Source organism: Poecilia mexicana, unplaced genomic scaffold (genome assembly GCF_051168715.1).
Source record: "Poecilia mexicana isolate PSO_F unplaced genomic scaffold, ASM5116871v1 scaffold_8, whole genome shotgun sequence".
Classification (NCBI taxonomy): Eukaryota; Metazoa; Chordata; class Actinopteri; order Cyprinodontiformes; family Poeciliidae; genus Poecilia; species Poecilia mexicana.
The window spans coordinates 16073432-16088163 of record NW_028263377.1 but is presented as its reverse complement, the minus strand read 5'-3'; the positions used below and the strand labels follow the sequence as shown (position 1 = coordinate 16088163).

General features: G+C 43.7%; 1 protein-coding gene across 2 annotated transcripts in view; it reads right to left on the bottom strand.

Annotated features, from left to right (window-relative positions):
* The window catches only part of glis2b (GLIS family zinc finger 2b), a 30711-nt gene extending 16095 nt beyond the window's left edge, over positions 1 to 14616 (bottom strand). For both annotated transcript variants that reach the window (XM_014983605.2, XM_014983607.2), the window contains exon 1: positions 12937 to 14616. The gene's annotated coding sequence lies outside the window, so the exon portion shown is untranslated. The remainder of the gene's footprint in view (positions 1 to 12936) is intronic.
* Positions 14617 to 14732: the final 116 nt, after the last annotated feature.

The following is a 14732-nucleotide window of genomic DNA, read 5'->3' as shown; positions in this document are numbered from 1 at the left end:
GGTTTTTTTGTATATTTTTACACAGTCGTTTACAGCACCCAAAGCTGGATTGTGTTTGAGTTATTGCCGCTTGTCTTCCTACGTCAACAAAACACAAAGTAGACCTGCGACAGTGTCACGACGGTCTACCAACGTTTTATGGTCTTTGAAGACGGAGAGAATTTCACAAGAAACAAAAGCCAAGCGGTTGTGACCGCACGTTTTTAATGTGAGAGATTTCTACTCTGCCACGCAGAGAGATTAGGACATGAATGGTCTATAAAAAGCCTGATTGAGATTTCACATTGTGTCAGTAAGCCCTGTGGCCCGGAAGGGTTAGGACTGTGGCACGACGCGGTGGCCTGAGTGACGGACGGGATGGTTTGGCAAGAGTTGTTTTGATCTTTGTGCTTCTTTTATTCGCCAGGTCATTAGAAAAAGAACACTGTGCTCTCAGGAGAGAACATGATCAGAAAGCAATCAGTTCTGCAATAACACATTCTTCCGAGATGCTTTGACAGAACAAATTAATAGAAAAGGCAGATTTAGCTGGAAAACGCTGCTGCGCAGGGGAAAACTCCCCTAGATGCACTTAATTTGCTTGTCTCTCTCTCTCTCTCTCTCTCTCTGGCCCTTCATAGTGAACATGCTGTTCAACACTGAGAGGACATGCGGTCACGCGTCTTTTCATTCTCTGGTCTGATCAGATACCCTTCCTGGTATAGCCGAATCTATAGTGCCACACAAAAATATTCATACCCGTGTTAAGTTTTTTATTTTGTCCAACATCTTTTTAAAAAACTGATGTAAATAAGTGAAAAGGATGTTCTTCTCTGGTCAAGTGAGACAAAAACTAGCCTACATCTATGTTTGGTAGGGAAACTAACATTGTAACACAGCGACACGTGGAGGCAGCATCATGCTGGGGGGGGGTAACTTTTCAAAGCGGATGAAAGAAGCTAAAGACAGAGCGACTTTTGGAATAAAACTTCTTCCGCAACGCAGTATGTGGCATTTCAGGACAGCGTCCACAGGAGAACGATCCCATCCATCAGCGTGTGCAGCACTTTGCACAAGTGGTTGCAAGGGCTTTGAAGATTGGCGATGAGTAATGTTACAATAACGCGGGGCGTCTCACGACATCCCCGTTTTGTAGGGTGGTAAACGGCAGGATGCAGTTAGCGTAGCATGAGGAAGAGAAGAGAAGAGAAGAGAAGAGAAGAGAAGAGAAGAGAAGCCATCCCCAAACTGCTTTATTTTAACCTCATGTAACTCCGATGGGCCTCTCCACCTCCAGCGGTGAACGCTTTCCCTCCAACCTTTACTCCTCATCTTTCATCTCTGTTCTCCCACAATTCCACGTAAAAAAACAAAAAAAACAATCTGCCTCATCTCTACTCCCTCTTGACTTCCCCTTCACTTTCTCAGGCTATATTCCCATTCCCTTCTATTGCTCTCTTTCTTTCCTCTTCCTCACAGACTCCCACCACGTCTATCGCTGCCGTCTGTTTTCCACAGACACACACACGCACGCACACACACCGCCCTCCTCTCCCTCTCAATCAAAATCTGTGGGCTCTCCCCCCGCAGGCAGTGATGCAATCCACCGACTCCTGCGTGCAATCTCAGGGTCTGGAGTTGGCTCGGCAGCCAAGCAGGGGCGTATCCACACCACGCTCGGCAGGAAAGCAACAGGAGGGGAAAAGATGGGAGGCGAGAGCAAAGAGGGAACGCAGCCAGTGTGAGAAAGAGCAAAAGAGAGTCTGAAGCTGTGCGAGCTCATAGTGGGAGATCTGGTAAAAACAAAAAAAAAGTACAGTCATAAAAAGTTTACAGTTTGTGCTGCTTCTTTAGAAGTAAATGTCTGGCAAACCTGACTTTGTTTTGTGCAAGCGGGATGGTGTGTGGGGTTGTTGTAAATCGCCTTAAATGTTCTGGAAGGAGCTTTGGAAAGAACATGACTCTCGATGATCAAATAGCACAACATCTCAGCTCTTGGTCGTCTCATCGGCCCACAGGCCAGCTGTGTCTGTTTTGCTGGGATTGCTGGAACTGGATTTCGGAAGTGACAGCTCTTCGCTACTCCCACACTGATCACTGTCATTCCTGCTGACTCATACCACATTAGCATTACTGCCTCAAGAAATGCAAGTAACATTAATATATCATTATTATTATTATTATTATTATTATGCTCCAATAAAACCTGTCAGAAACTGTAAAACACATGCCTGTTTGGAATAATAAGAACAAACTATGTGCATTCTCGAGTGTCCTAAATTTTCCAACAACACCAGAAAATTGATCTAGAAATGTTGCTGGTCAATAAAAAAAAATAAAAAATTACTAGTGGGATCTGAAAAGTTAATAAGTTAGTAGCTTTTCTTTAACTTCCAAAAGAGGCAGAATGGCATATCAGTCGAGAGGCATTTCAAAATAAGAGTACAAGTGAAAAGTGCAAAAATAATACAAGTTTAAAAAAAAAAAAACTTTTATTTTGTTTGGAGCAAAAATCTAAACTGAATGACATATTGATATGGCCACGTCACTTCAAATGTTGAAGCATGGTAATGGCAGCATGATTCTGAGCGGAGTATCTTTTACGACAAGAAAGCTGGCCAGAGCTCATGGAAAAATATACGGGGCTCCATACAAGGAAAATACCAGAAGAAACGCCATTGGAGGCTTCGAAAAAAGCTTAAGACCGTGACACTCAGTCCTCTCTTCAGCTCACAAACCAGCTGTGTCTGTTTTACCGGGATTGCTGGAAGTGGATTCTGGAAGTAACACCTCTCTGCTACTCCCTCACTCTCTGTCTGATTAAAAAAATGTCCTTTTCTCCCCATTACGTTGTTGGGGCTGAGCAAATAACATGTGTTAGCACAGTGTGTGTACACAGCAGTACGCCACATTCTTTTAACGCCGGAGGTGTGCTCACTAAAAGAGTGGCCTTATCGAAGAAAATGGGCTTAATGCCTGTTGAGCGCCAGATCACGGACCTTTAAAGGGCTCTAAATGTTCTTAAGCTGTTTCATTTGAAACGGTTTGCGGCACGCGATGCACGTTCAATCGCATTTTGCCAGATTTACAGCAAGAGATCTCCACTGAAAGACGCAGAAATGAGCCTTAACTCAGGTCAGGAATGCAAAGCACAGACACCTGCCTCAATCTTTTAAAATACCAGGTTCACTCAGCACACACACACACACACACAAAAAAAATCCCAACAGACCACTCCCAAACGCCTAAGTAGAGCTTACAAGTTTAAAAACGATGGCTGTTGCACTTGCAGTGTGCGAAACCGCCTGTGCAGCTCTTAGAACACAGTGAATACTGTATCTAAACAGATTCAGCCAACCTGCAGCACTTGACTGTGTTCTGTGGAGTTCAGGCTAGTTCAGAATACTGTAGCTGCGCTCCAACTTTGGGAGGGGCGAAGTCTGTCTCACAGTCATTTCCTGAACGGGACTATTATGGCACCACACGCATGAGAAACAAACCCCTTTGACACCGACATGCCGACCCGAGCCGCTCTCCTTTCGCTTGCAACTCAATAAAGCAAGTGAGCAGAGGGAAATCTCAAGGAAGCGAGTCTTTTTTTTTTTTTTTAATATTCAATAGCTGCAGTAATATGATCTCAGCTGCAGCTTTATGCAACACGGCCTCCGGGAGGCTGAGGCCGAGGCGTGAGGTGGGGAAGCTCATCTCTGCAGAGTTGAAACTTTTCACTCTAGATTTTGGATCGCCACTCCAACTTGTTAAGAAGTCTGATTTAAGTAAAAAAAAAAAAAAAAAAAAAAAAAATCTGACAACTTTTCAAACACAAATAATGTGCTTAGAGTTTTAAACTCTTCGTTCAAAGTTCAAATATTTTCCAATGAATCCCTGCATCTCCACCCAAACCTGTGCCTCCGATCTCTGCTGGGGACTGACACCTGTGAAGTCATCCAGAGCGGTTTGTGGTCTGAACCCGGCACGGTTGTCCAAAATGTTTTCATATTTTGTTGATTCACAAACATTCACAATTTATTTTTGTTCCCAGAAGTTGACGATCGACGGAACACGTGGTATCAAATTCTGAAGTGGAAAGAAAAGGAAAATCATGGATTTTAATTAAAAGCATAAATCTAAAATGTGTGACATTCATTTAGTCAGAACCCTTGAGTTTGGATGCGTTCACACTGCAGCCTAAAGTGACTCAATTGACTTCTTAATTGACTTCATTTCCGGCCTTTGACTGGGCCGTTCTAGTACATCTAAACCAGGTTATCGTAACTCCAACTGAATGTTAACAATCGTTCTGCTGGAAGACGACTCTCTGCTTGAGTCTCAAATGTTATGCAGCTTCAAGCTCCAAGATTGCCCTATATTTACATTGTTTGTGGAACAACTTTGTCACTTTCTTCCATTAAGAAAGCACTTACTTAATGGAACCATGGAGTTATGTGAACGGTGATAAATGAAGTTAATTCTTACAACAACAAAAACTAAAACTGACTAACAGCGCTGCTATAAACTAAAACTCTAGCACAATTACGCACTGCTTTGTGTGCAAAAAAAAAAAATGCGTCAAAGTTAGACTTGTAATATACCAAAACGAAATGGCATCACAATGTGAGTCCATGTGAGCACAGAGGAGGAGGAACAGGGCAGCGCTTCAGCTCCCCAAACCGAAGCATTTTGAAAGGAGAGGAACGCAGGAAAAGGAAGAAATACAAAAACAGAAGAGAGCAATTAGTAGAGTAGGAGATGTGTGTTTTCGTGAGTGATATGGGGCCAAGATTCCTGCTGCTGCTTTAAACTTGGGTGTGCCCCTCATATTGTCTTTGTTTGAGCCCCATGTCTGTCTCATGTGATCACACATTTACGCACAAAGCTCATGTTGTCTTCTCCTCATTAGGTCTGTCTGACTTAACCGTAGCGGTTGTTTTCGCTGAACAACCCTCTGCCCGGCGTCGCCTCCGCCACTGGCAAAGGGACAAGGTCAGTCCGTCTTCTTCTTTTTTCTTTCTTTTTCTTCTCTTTGTCTTCATCCCTCTCCCCCCCTCGCTGTATTCCTATATTCTGGCTCCTCTATAAGTGACAAGCTCCACCCTGCAGCTTTTATCTCTTGTGGCTCCATCCAAGAGAGAGAAAAATGGCAAAAAGAGGCCAGAGACGAGACAAATGCAAAGGGACAGATGGGGGACGGTTGAGATGGCGACAGACATGGTTTGAGCATAATGCTGCAAAACGGAGCACCACTTAGATTCTCGATTTAAATTTGACGACACTTCCAATTTGTGTGATCTCTTGGAAACGAGCAAGCAGAAGAATCTGGAGCTGATCCCCGGTTTCCTCTTGGTGAAACATCAAGGCCCGATAAATACAATCGTACAGGAAATCAAAAACTTTGAAACTTTGAGAGCGAGTATTTTACCCAGACTGATTCACACCCTTATGCCCTACGGTCATTGATTTGGACTCAAACAAGGACAATCTCAGGGTAACAGCAATCAGACAGCACTGAAGCTGATTCACAGTTGACATTAAATTATACAAGTTGGGTAAAAATAGTTATGTTTTCTAGAATAGGCTCAAATATTGAGAATTGTGATATTTTTTGATGACTTTCCTTTAAATTGACAAATTTCAAAGCAGTATTAGCATTTGGTAGACTTGCCTCTTAAATTGTATGAGTTAGATCAGATATTTTGGTTATACTTCAACAAGCTTCTCACAATTGCAATTGCACAATTGTCCACCACAAAGCCTTGATCTTATTGCTTCTAAACACTTTTCAACCAGAGTGGTGGTTTGCTTTCAATCATCGCCCACTTGGCTGATTTACTTGTGCCAAAGCTTGAACTTTTCCACAGTTCAGTGTTTCCAATCGTGCTCTTTTTTTTATGATGTCATCTATTTTGTGAAGCGCACCAGTCCCTCATGCAGCAAAACATGCACACAACATGATGATGCCATCGCTACATTTCACAGCAGGGATCGGGATCTTTATGTTTTTATACTGATTATACAGATATGTGAATGTTAGCTTCATCAATCCGCAGGACGTGTCTTCATAATGAAGGTGTTTGTCCCTGAGCTTGTTCAAGAGATCATCTGGAGTTTTTAATATCATGTAAAGGTATAATAAATTTAGTGTCAGTAACCTTCTGAGTCTCTGGAGTCAAGAAATAATGGAGGTGATCTATACTGGCCTAAAAGAGGAATCGCTTAGTCAGATTAATGTCACAGTGAGGAGAGGAGAAAAAGAAAAGAGAGAAAGATTACGCAGTGTGTATGTACATATCTGGTTTCAACTGTACCTTTAGCAACCAAAATGAAAACAGTAAGGCCGCTTCTTAGAGCATCTTAAACCAGAACACGTCTCAAAATGCAACCTCAACCTTAAAACGCTTCCAAATTACATAAGGCTACTTCTCAGGCAAACGTCAGTACATATGAAATAAATTAGTGCTGGAAACTTATCCAAACCACCACGGAGAAGGTAAACACTCACAGGCCAGGCTTTTTTTTTTTTTTTTTTTTTACTTCCTCCCTCTTTTACAGCTTCTATAGGATGGACAACCTCTTATATAATTTATCCGTCGCTTGTGAAGCTGCTATGCTATGCGGCGGGGGGGCTTATGGAAAAAGAAAAATTCAAAGGAGTGAAAGAGTCGTGGAGAGATGGAGTCTGAATTGGGGATGGAGGAGAAAAGAGAGAGGAAGGAGTGGGGCGGGGGATGGGGGGGGGCAAAGTCTGGAAGCTAGCTGACAGGAATGGATATGCCCAGACAGAGAGCCAGGGCCCAGGCCCAGACTTGAGCCTTATTTGAATCTCCAAAATACCTCGCCCATCTCTCCCTCATCCCCCTGTCTAAAAAAAAAAAAAAAAAAGCCCCACCATCAATCCCACTCCCCTTCTCTGCCTTCCAGTGAGTAATTCCTCACTCGCGCTTACAGACAGAGCTCCTCTTCATCTGACTCCTCCTTTTCTCTTCTCTTCAAACAAGAAATCACGCACATACATACCTTACCAATACTGTACTGCCAGCGGAGCTATTTAGGGTATACAAAGAGAATCCGGGGAATTAACCAAGCGAGTAAATAACAACACAAACCAGCTGTGTTTCTGCTGAATGTGCAGTTTTGGGCTCGAGCTTCAAAACATATAAAATCAGTAAAACTACATCTGCTTCTGCTGTCACTTAGTCCCTCGGAGGATTCCCACCCCGCGGACTTTTTCATGTCGTTGAGGTTTAGTTTAATAGAGCGACACAGGGTAGCATGTAGCTGGTCTTCCAGCTTCCATACAAAGACGAATCAGAAAGGTTTCGCATGCGTTTACGCTAAGCCCCTTGGCACCGATACCCTTAAATGAAGTCAAGTGCAGCCAACTGCCTTCAGAAGTCACCTGGAAAACAGAGTCCACCTGTGTGTAATTTAATCTCAGTGTAAACACAGCTGTCTGTGGCCTCAGAAAAGGCCTCAGGTTTTGTCGGGGGGAAACGTCGGTGAACGGACAAATGTGAAAGTTGCTCTGGTCAGAGGAGAACAAAAATTTTAAAAACTTTATGGAATGCACGCAAAACTAACACTGACTGCTCCGTCTTAGTGGTGAAAGATGGTGCTGGCTGGCAGCATCACGGTGCTCATATTTGATGGGAGGACAGATGGAGCTACATAAATAATGATCCTGGAAGAAAATGAGTTTTTGTTCCAGCAAGAAAACCACCCTAAATATACAGCCAGAGGTACAAAGGAATAGCCTAGATTAAAGCATACTGATGTGTTAAATGGCCTAGTCAAAGTCTTAGACCTAAATCCAATTGAGAATCAAAATTATAAAATTGATGTTCACATGTCCTCGCCATCCAGTGAGTGAAGACACCCCAAAAGACTTTCAGCTATAGTTGGAGTAGCTAAAAGGCAACCTCCACAAAATCAAATTAAATTATATGGACATAATTCCACAAAATAGTTGAAAAGTTAAAGGTTTGTGAATTCTTCTTCAAGCCACTTATATATTTTTCCGTGGTATGATTTTAAATCCGATGCTGAAAAGGTTTAGAGGGTATAAACATTTTTGCAAAGCTCTGAATAAGTCCAAGAAACTAACCAGAAACATTCTTCTTGGTCAGCTCCTTCACACTAAAGTTATGCTTTTATGTCTTAATTTTCCCTCTTTTCCTCTTTATTCAACTGCTTCCCATCAAGAGCACGTTGTTCCAGACATGTTCTGCATATTGTCTGAAGAGGTTTGCAAGCTGAAATCCTCTCACGAGGGAATCGTTGAGTTGGGCGTGCAGAAGGCCCTTTGCACAAAACGAGAAGAGGCTGGGTGGGGTAGTTGGACTCGAGCACTGAGTTGTCTGTGTTTATTTTGGAAATGCAGCCCAGCAGACCTGAAGCCGAGGAACGGATCCCCGATCTTTGCTGGTGTAATGGGAGCATTCATTTTCAATGTTCGATACAGGTGATTTAAAGCGAAAGAGCGGTTTCCTATAGGGAGCCAACCATGGGGACCCAGGAGCTGTCTGCTCTGAGAGGAAACAGTGAGGCGGTGAGGTGATTAGTGGTTACAGTTTAACTGGAGAAAAATGCACGGTGTGTGAGCCACGCCAGCCAGGCGACAAGGAGGTATGCGCTGGTGTCTTTCAGCTTCCAAGAGAGCGTGAGTCAAGCTCTGCGCTGCATCCGTTCTGTCTATTTTTACTGCGTGGGTCCATGGAGGCGACCATCGCCCCACGAGCACATCCCGTAACCGATGACTCCGTCACTCCAGTGGTACGTGGCACTTATGGAAAAATAAGTGACATTAAGAGCCTTGTAGGGTCCTATCTACTTTTTTTTTTTTTAACCTTTGATTCAGTCTGAATCAGCTCCGTTTCAGGTGAATTTTAGTTGAGTCACACTGACGCTCTCAAACTTGAGGTTTCCATTTGCAAGCATGAATTGGCAACAACAGAATCAGTTCAGGTACCAGGGACATCTCAATCAAAGTCAAGAATGCGCCCTTCACAGCAGGCATAAGCACGGTGACTCCATACAATACTCACTGAGCTTTAAACCTCTTTCACATCATCCGTAAATGCAAACTCAAGTCAAACAGTTTGGAGTGAATTGTGACGTGGATACAAGAGCCAGGACTTAGCCAAACCGTAGCTGTTTTTGGTGTGCAATCACAAGATCTCCAGCTCTGTCGCGGGGAATCTAAAATAACACACTCTGCATCCCCCGTGAAGCCTGATGCAAGTGTGTATCAGGTGCCTCGTTTTCACAGCATGCCGCCTCATTCACTGACCACCATAATCCTCTCTCCCCTGCTGCTCGGTTGCCTTTCAGCTTGACCGTAATCCGCAGCAGCTATGGCGCCCCGCTGCAGTACGAATTCAAGCACTCAAAGTAGCTTCCCAAGTTTGAACAACTTGGCATCTCATTCATCGATTGCGATGTCCGCGGCTGCTCTGATTGACTGGTAAACACGCTGCTGTGGACTCACACGCGCTCTGTGCGAAAAGCTTGCAGACTCTAGATCAAAGTATAAATCCTGAGGAAGCAACAACAAGTATTTGAGTTTGACTCAGGACCGGGTTGTACGTTAAGCTTCGAAAGGCGAAAAGAAGAAATCGGAGCAACAGGCAAAGCAAATAGACAAATTGAAAACAGCATTAAGTCCCAAGCAAGCTGTTTATCATCTAAGCTAAAGACTTTTGCCTTAAAAACTCTAGAGCTGCCCATAAATCTGCCTTTCTTGTTGTTTTCTGTAGGGCAACAATGTTTTTATGACTTCTCATGGCAAAGGCAAACAGGCTTTTTGCTTTTGAAAGTGACACGGTTGTTGAGATGAACTGGCAGAGCCCGTTCACAACATTCCTTAACGTCTTCTTAAAAGATCCTGGAGGTTATGATTGAGAAACAGTGACGTGGTAAAGCAGAAGAATTTCACTTGTGCTGAACCAGAGGATGTAATGTGCTGTTCTTGAAGACAGAGGCAGATCCTCAACTCACGGTACGGTCCTTACTGATGATGCCTGCAGCCCAATAACCACAAGACTATCTGCTTTGAAAACACTTCTCTCCTGTGCCACAAACATGCCCCGGTTTTAAATTTGCAAGGAAACACCAAAGAATAAAACAAGAAAGAAGAGAGAGTGAGAGAGAGAGAGAGAGAGAGAGAGAGAGCTGGCGGGGGAAATTTCCTGATGACTTCCAACATTATTGATGTGACACTGAAGACGATTTTATGGGCCACGATAAAGATGCAGCTTCCGTCAATATAACAGTGGAGCTTTAGGTTGTGCAGGAGGAATCAAGTCATGGCTGCCTGTGTGCAGATGTTGTGGAGAAGCATTCTTCTTGACTGACTCCTCTGTCTGTGAGGTGGGGAGTGGATCGTTCAGCAGGACTACGCTGCAGTTAAACCACAATAACATCTCTCCTGCTGCCTGGAAACACTTGTCCACAAGAAGTCACTAACTGGGTCCGTTTTGTTGACACTTTTTGTTCTGTTTCAGTTGAAATGTTTCCCAGTCATTTTTTTTGTCTCTTCCTCCGTTTCTGAAGCTTTACTCAACCTGGCTGTGATCCAGCAGTGTGAAACTTGAATAACTTACCCCCGGTCTTAAAGTTTTGATCAGGAGTGTATTAGGTGTTTCCCATCTTCTCTTTACTGATCATCTTTTGCTCTCTAATGCAGGAAATTACCCAGAGAGTCCACTTTTTTCCACCCAAAAAAAAACCAAAAACAGCAGCTGTTCAGCCCCTTTACAGTTTTGGACCCCAAGTGAATGATGTCATACAGTGGTATCACGGGGCGCAATCTATAGGCGGACGGAAAATTAAAGAAGAGGGTTGATAGCGACACCTGTGGCTTTAATTTTCAGGGATGGATGAAAGCGATTATCCACTAGTACATGAAGTGGAGTGATTAAATTCTCTTCCAGACCATCTGCATGAAGATAACTCTCTGTTCAACATGAACGGACCTGCAGCAGAACCTATATTCACCTAGCAGGGTATATACAGAAAGGACTGGACAGAGACCTGGTCAACATATGGTCGAGTCTCTACTTAGCGCCAGAAAATATTAATCAGTTAAAGCTGTCAGCTAAAATGCACACATGCATCCTTGATTGTAGACGGAGATGCACATCTGGAACTCCGTGGACATCTGGATTACCAGTGGAGTTTAGAGTGAGCAGCGTCCACTCCGTAACCGGTGGTTATAGACTTTTCTCTGTCTGACCCCAGACTTTCTCTTGGATGAATGTTAAGGCTGACCTGCAGCTGAACTGCTCATCATCTGATTGGATAAACAATGGCCAGAGGAGGCTGTGGATGTGTGGCTCGCCTCTGTTATGAGCTCAGGGAAGGTTTCAGGATGAAGAAAAAAAAAAAGACTTGCAATAAGGAGGGTGGAATCTCTTTCACAGCTCCTGTTTTATAGGATTGACCCAGTACACCAATACCTCTTGAGCCTACACGTCTCTGCATGAAAAATACCCAACACACACCTTGGAAATATTATAACCATTCTTCATCTGATCCCCTCCAATGTGCCTCCGACGTGCATTGTGACCTTTTTAATGATCAGACCTGATTTCCCCTACAGCCCTTGCCTTGTTAGGTCTGCCTTGGCAGCGCTCGGCTCTCTCCCCTGACAGCTCCAGGAACAATAGACCCATGAGGGGCAGCCAATGGGAAGAAGGTCCGTCATAAACTAAGTCCCTGTGTGCTGCACAATTAGGCGTAGGGACAGAGCAATTGCTTAATTGGATGAAAATAGCTCTTTATTTATGCTTCTCTTTCTGAGCCCATCCTTGCCCCCTGTACTGCCTCATCTAGCTTGGAGCTGAGCAGAACAGCTACGATAAAGAGACCCTCATTTGGGCCCAGTCATACAATTATAAGGATTGGGTCAGTAGAGAACCTCGTGGTATGAAAACCTTTAGTAAATTAGGCCGAAAGGGTCAAGAAAAAATTTATAACATGATGTATCGGCAAAGAGTGTTTTACTTTTTGGTATTTTGCTCTTTGTAACCTAGCAAAAAAAAAGTGTGTTTGATTTGCTTTGTGAGTCAAAGCTTTAATCTGGGAAGGACATCACGGAGTTGAACACCTCCTTTAAAGTGGAAAGACAAATGAGGTTTATTAACTGTAGCTAATAATATAATTTATGGGGGGAAAAAAACATAAATAAATCAAGTATCTATTCTATAGTTTTGCAAGTAACATTCTTAAATGCGGTTCCCCCAATCTATTTCCAAATGCAGCCAAGATTTCAGCTGGTAGTGGCGGCATCATGCTGTGGGGGATGTTTTTTGCATTCTGGGTTAAAGAAGTTGGCCAGAGTTCATAAGAGGTTGACTGAAGCTAAATACAGGACAATCCCGTCAGAAAACCCATTACAGGCTCCAAATGACTTGAAACAAAGTTTGAGAAGAAATATGGAAAATGGCTCCAGCAAAGCTGCATGTCAGACAACATCCCTGGAGCGTAACACTTTGTTTACCAATATATATCACAGCTGGGAATCTGCAGACATTGAGCTCTTTATCAGATGTTGTGACAAACATCAGAGAGCTCAGCAGAAACCTGTATATTGCCCAACATCTGGCCAGGCTGCAAGTGATGAGCTCCACCATGGGCTATGTAGGGCGGGATTTGTGACACCGCTCTTAAAGCGTCTCCCATGGGTCCCGGTGGAAGGCAAAGATGTTTACATCTGGAAAAAGGTTGGTCTAATGTTGAAAAGGGCAATGACACACACACACACACACACACACGCGAGCGCATACATATCTCTGGCTGAGACGCAACCACCGGCCTTGGAAGTGACAGCACTCCCGGCGGAAGGACTTCGGTGCTGGAAAATAGGTCACTGCCCTGTTTAAATCAGTGCTTTTTCTCAGCCTGGACAGTGAACGCAACATGCACAAGTGACATGCAGGAAAGGGTCGATCCTGGCTTTACCTTTACAGCGAAAATGCCGTGGATATGGCCGAGATGTCTCCGGTCCAATCCACGTCTTTCCTCCGGAGCAAGAACTTCCCGAAGTCCTTACAGGATCAAACTCCTCGTCAGTTCTGTCGCTTTTTCTTTCTTTCTTTCTTCTCGGTGGGATCGAAATGTCCAGCTGACAGGTTTTTAGAGATTATTACTAAGTGTTTAATGTGGCGGTCTGTTCTAAGACCATTGTCGGAGTTGTTTTCAAGCTTGAGAGAGAGAGAGAAAAAAAATCACATAGGAGCTCACCCCGGCGTATGTGACAGCCGGTTGTTTAAATTCCAGCCAAGCTATGGAATGACAGGGTGATGTTTTGCATGTTATATTACAGCTGGAAACCCATTCGAAAAGTGTAAACACCCGAATCCATAGCCTGGAAATGAAGAGCACTGGTTGTGCTGTGCATCAAAAAGCGCAGAGAGGATTTCTTCCCAAATTCAAAGCGCATCGCTTAATGGCAACGCTGGTCTAATGTCTAATGGGGGGGTTTCCTATGGGGTGGTCGGACCAGAGGGATGGCACGAAGTGGTCGAGAGGAAAAAGACGGGGCGGGTTGGCGACGGGGTGTGGGGCTGGATGTGGGAGGATCGTCTCCCTTCTCTCGTCGGTGCTTTTCCAGATGCCAGCGTTAGCCCCGGTTGGTTTTCTTTTTTAGCGCTCCGCGTCTCCTCTGCGTGTTTTCCTTCGGAGACGCTGCGTGTTGATGGTAGTTCTCCCCCACCGCCGTCTGACGCACACAGACATCCGCCCGGAGCCCAGCAGCCAGCCAGCCCGTCAGGACCAGCCCAGAGCCTGCCACCTCAGCGCATGCTTACTGCTCCGCCCATCCATCATGGGCAGTCCCCGGCTTTCCTCCAAGTCCCCCCCCCCCACTCCTCTCCCAAAACGTCTGTCTGTCCGCACGGTCAGCCTTAGATCGCCAAAGAGCAAACACCGCATTTTTTCAATGTTAGTCGGTGTGTACACACTGAGCCTGCTCACCTCCTCATCTCCTCTCACCAGCAACCTGTGTAAAGCAAGCAAATCTGCATTACATAAGACAAAAAAAAAAAAAGTTTAGAGAAGTAACAGTTACCACAGTGTTTGAAAAAAAAAGAGCTCTACATTAAGTAAAAACAAAAGAAATGGATATTAAAACTGTACACTTATGTAATTTGAAAAGCATCAGTTCTTATAAGCCAGACTTGAAAGGCTAAAGTTAAATCAGATTGGATGAAAAGAGTCTGGAAACATCAGTTTTTACATCCTCCAGTATTTTCCAATTGAATTTAAATCTGGATTATGACTGGGTCATTCTAACGCAATATGAATATGATTTGCTCCAACTGCAAGGTTCTCTAAGGATCATCTGTTATGTAGCTTCAATCTTTCATCTGTCTTTTTTTTTAATTAATTAAACAACAACGGAACAAGAAAATGAAAAAAAAAACATCTAAAATGTGACATAAGACAAAGTCATGACAAAGTCTTTTAAAAATGTTTCTTTTAACTAAATGAACTAATAATCACAACAGAGAAAGAAACAAATAAAAAAAAACATATTACCTCAAAGAGAGCCTATGTTTGACTTGTAAAAAACTGTCATAAACAGTCACCATATCCATTTTACTTTCTATTCTCATAGTGAAACAGCTCTTCTACGGATGCATTACAGACATAACATCCCTGATCCAGTGGAAATGAGAAGGAGGGGCCGATCGCCAATTAATTAAGATTGCTCAATGGACCAGTACATTGGATGAAAGTTAACAAGTCCAACTTTC